The 4741-nt window shown below is 40.0% G+C and overlaps 1 pseudogene; it reads left to right on the top strand.

The window, feature by feature from the left end:
• The first annotated feature begins 228 nt into the window (after nt 1-228).
• LOC116072544 lies at nt 229-1666 on the top strand (annotated as a pseudogene).
• Nucleotides 1667-4741: the final 3075 nt, after the last annotated feature.

Genomic DNA, 4741 nt, shown 5'->3' with positions numbered 1-4741 from the left:
AAACTGAAGGAATCCTGGAGATAGAAAACCCAGGAAAGAGAATAGGAGAAACAGATGCAAGTATTGCCAACACAAGAGATAGAAAAGAGAATCCCAGATGTAGACGATGCCATAGAAGAAATTGTAACACCAGTAAATGAAAATGGTAAATCTAGGAAATTGCATGAGGGATGCTGCCACCTCCTCCCATGCAGCAGTCCTGCCCTCACCCCCTCTGCTGAGCAGGTTGAATCCCCCAAAGCCATGGTAATGGAGGAGCCTAGTTCCCTGCCGCTCCAGCGGGAGTTTCTGTGGCAATACCCTGCTGAACCAGGCCCTGGACGTGCTGCACAGATTTTATGGAAAGAACTCTTCCTATGCCCACGGGGACTTGGATTCCAACAGGAAGCAAGCACATGCACTCCACGGGCAGAAGGAAATCCACAGGAAAGTGATGTCACGAAACTTCACCAACTGCCACACCAAGATCTGCCAAGTGTGTCCTCACCCAACTCTGAATGATGGGGTGGTGGTTCAAGTGATGGGGCTACTGTCCAACAACAATCAGGCTCTGCAGAGGTTCATGCAGACCTTTGTCCTTGATCCTGAGGGCTCTGTTGCCAACAAATTCTATGTTCACATCTTCAGATACCAACAAATTCTAAGTTCAGGACATCTTCAGATACCAAAATGAGATCTTCGGTTGCTTTGTCACAGAGCCTCAAGAGGAATCCGAGGAAGAAGTAGAAGAACCTGAAGAAAGACAGCAGACACCAGAGGTGTCTGGATGATTCTGGAACTTTCTATGATCAGACTGTCAGCAATGACTTGGAGAAGCATTTAGAGGAGCCTGCTGTGGAACTGGAACCAGAGCTGGAGCCAGAGCAGAAGCCTGAACCTGTGTCCGACATTCAGGAGGACAAGCCTGAGCCTGCACTGGAAGAAGCTGCTCCTGAGGATGTGTAGAAGAGCACTTCCTGGCCCCGGCAGACGTGGCCCCAGCACAGAAGGACTTGAGGACATTTTCTTGGGCACCTGTGACTAGTAAGAACCTTCTCCCAGTGGGGCTGTTCCAGTGACAGGGACACCACCTCATATGGTCAAAGTGATAGCATCACAGCCCAGTCCAGAATCTAAAACTGACTCTCAGATTCCACCACAAAGGCCTCAGAAAGATCAGAGAGTTCGAGAGCAGCAGATCAATATCCCTCCTCAGAGAAGACCCCGACCAATCCATGAGGCTGGTGAACCAGGAGATGTGAAACCTTAAAGGGTGGTGAGGCACCCTGACAGTCACCAGTTTTTCATTGGGAACCTACCACATGAGGTTGACAAGTTGGATGAAGGGTTTTTTGTTTTTTTGGGTTTTTTGTTGTTGTTGTTGTTGTTGTTGTTGTTGTTTTTTCCCAAAATTATGGGAATGTGGTGGAGCTGCTCATCAACAGTGGTGGGAAGTTACCCAATTTCGGTTTTGTTGTGTTTGATGATTCTGAACCTGTTCAGAAGGTCCTTAATAACAGGCCCATCATGTTCCGAGGAGCAGTCTGCCTGAATGGAGAAGAGAAGAAGACTCAAGCTGCCAGAGAAAGCCCCCGCAGGGATAACCACCTTTAGGAACCTGGTGGCCCCTGTGGTGGGCCGAGTCGTGGGATGAGAGGCCCTTCCCGCAGAGACATGGTGCCATATGGTAAATTTTCTATTTTGTTATAGTTCTCTTTTACTGATGGACATGCTGTAGGTGTTTCTTGGAAAAGGAACAATTTTTATTAAAATATTTCTGGAAGAATACTTCCAAAAAAGAAAAAGAAAAAAAGAAAATGTTGTCTAAAGAAATTCCTGGCACAAAACATCCAGGAAATATGGGATATCATGAAAAGGTCTAATCAGAGAGTAATAATAAGAGATAAAGCTGAAGAGTCACAGTTTCAAGGACCAGAAAATACTTTCAAAAAAAAATTATAGAACAAAACTTACTCAATTCAAAGAAAGAGATGCCTATAAACATACAGAACACTTACAGAACACCAATAAGTTTGAGACAGAAAACAAAGGCCTCCCACCACATAATAATCAAAACACTAAATGTATAGAACAAAGAAAGACTACTAGAAATTGCACGGAAAAAAGGCCAGGTAATATACAAAGACAGATCTCTCAGAATAACTCAACTTCTCAACCAAGACTCTAAAAGATAAAAGGGCCTGGACAGTTATCTTTGAACCTCTAAAAAACCAAAAGTACTAATCATGACTACTACACGCAGCAAAACTCTCAATCACCACAAATGGAGAAAACAAAATTTCAAGACAAAGTCAAATTTAAAGAATATCCACAAATCTACCCCAATAGTGACTCAAGGAGGTTAACTACAACAAAAGGAAAAAAAGGGGAAAAAAACCTAGATGAAATGTTTAATTTTATACCACAAAAACAAAACAATCATAGCACGTGCACACACACACACACACACACACACACACACACACAAACACCAACATCAAAATAACAGAAATTAACAATTACAGGTGATTAATATCTCTCAACATCAGTGGACTCAATTCCCTAGTAAAAAGACACAGGCTATAAAATGGATGCAAAACAGGATGCATAATTCTGCAATAAAGACAGATATTACTAGCCATTTTAATATCTGAAAAGATAAATATTCCACCAAAATTATTCAAAAGAGACAGAGAAGGACACAATACTCATCAAAGGAAAAATCTACTGGGAAGGCTTTTGAATTCTGAACACCTACACCCCAAATGAAAGGGTGCCCATATTTGTAAAAGAAAAATCACTAAACATTACATTATACATTGAATCCCACACATTAATAACGGGAGACTTTAATACCCCACTCTAACAAATGGACATGTTACTGAAACAGAAAATAAATAATGATATAATGAAACTAACAGATATTGTCACTCAAATGGATCTAGGAGATATCTACAGAACATTTCACAAAAATGAAAAAGCATGCAACTTTTCTAAGCATGTCACTGGATCTTCTCAAAAATTGATCATATACTCAGTCAAAAAGTATGCCTCAAAAGATACAAGAAAATTCAAATAATGGCTTGTATCTTATCAGACCACTATGGATAAATACTAGACTTCAACGGAAATACTAGAAAGCCTATATACACAGAGAAACCAAACAACTCTCTACTCAATGATCTCTGGTTCAGGAAAGAAGTAAAGAAGGAAATGGAAGACTTTAGAATTCAATGAAAGTGAAGGCACAATGTACCCCATTCATTGAAAGATTAACGTGAATAGCACTAAGTACTTTGAAAAAAAAATTAGATAGGTCTCATATCAGCAATCTAGAATAGAGTAAAATGCAAGTAAATAGGAAGATATCTCTAAAGAGGCATTGAGTAAAAAAGACACCTGTTTTTAATAACTGAGTACTACTCCATGGTGTAAATGTACCACGTTTTCTGTATCCATTCCTCTTTTGAAGGACATCTGGGTTCTTCCCAGCTTCTGGCTATAAATAAGGCTACTATGAACATAGTGGAGCATGTGTCCTTGTCATATGTTGCAGCATATTTTGGATATATGCTTGGGAGTGGTATAGTTGGGTCTTCAAGAAGAACTATTTCCAATTTTCTATGGAAATGTCAGACTGATTACCAAAGTGGTTGTAAACCCACCAGCAATGGAGAAGTGTTTCTCTTTTGCCATATCCTCCCCAGCATCAGCTGTCACCAGAATTTTTGATGTTAGCCATTCTGAGGGATGTGAGGTAGAATTTCAGGGTTACTTTGATTTGCATTTCCCTGATGACTAAGGATGCTGATCATTTCTTTAGGTACTTCTTGGTTATTCAATATTTCATAGTTGAAAATTGTCTGTTTAGCTCTGTAACCAATTTTTAATAGGGTTATTTGGTTCTCTGGAGTCTAATTTCTTGATTTCTTTGTATTTAAGGATATTACCCCTATATTGGACATAGGATTGGTAAAGATCTTTTCTCAAACTGTTGGTTGTCATTTTGTCCTATTGACAGTGTCCTTTGCCTTATAGAAACTTTGCAATTTTATGAGGTCCCATTTGTCTATTGTTGATCTTAGAGCTTAAGCCATGATCTATTCAGGAAATTTTCTCCTGTTCCCACGTGTTCAAGGCTCTTCCCCACTTTCTCTTCTATTAATTTCAGTGTATCTGGTTTTTTGTGGAGGTCCTTGATCCACTTGGACTTGAGCTTTGCACAAGGAGATAAGAATGGATCGATTTGCATTCTTCTACATACAGACCTCCAGTTGAACCAGTGCTATTTGTTGAAAATGCTGTCCTTTTTGCACTGGATGGTTTTAGCTCCTTTGTCAAAGATCAAGTGACCATAGGTATGTGGGTTCATTTCTGGTCTTCAGTTCTATTCCATTGATCTACCTGCCTTTCATTGTACCAATACCATGCAGTTTTTATCACTGTTGCTCTGTAGTACAATACAGAGGCCAGGGGTGGTGATTCTCCTAGAAGTTCTTTTAATGTTGACAATAGTTTTCACTACCCTGGATTTTTTGTTATTCCAAGTGAATTTGAAAATTGATCTTCTTCACTCTGTGAAGAACTGATTTGGGATTTTGATGGGGATTGCATTGAATCTTGGCAAGAAGGCCATTTTTACTATATTAATCCTGCCAATCCATGAGCATGGGAGATGGTCACAGTAGTGATTGTCTTAATAGGGACTGAATGCATAATTATCTCTGTGGAGAAATGTGCAGTAGATGCATCATGGTACAGG

This window comes from Mastomys coucha, unplaced genomic scaffold (genome assembly GCF_008632895.1).
Source record: "Mastomys coucha isolate ucsf_1 unplaced genomic scaffold, UCSF_Mcou_1 pScaffold23, whole genome shotgun sequence".
In the NCBI taxonomy this organism is placed as follows: domain Eukaryota; kingdom Metazoa; phylum Chordata; class Mammalia; order Rodentia; family Muridae; genus Mastomys; species Mastomys coucha.
The sequence above is the reverse complement of the archived record's forward strand: the minus strand, read 5'-3'. Positions and strand labels throughout refer to the sequence as shown.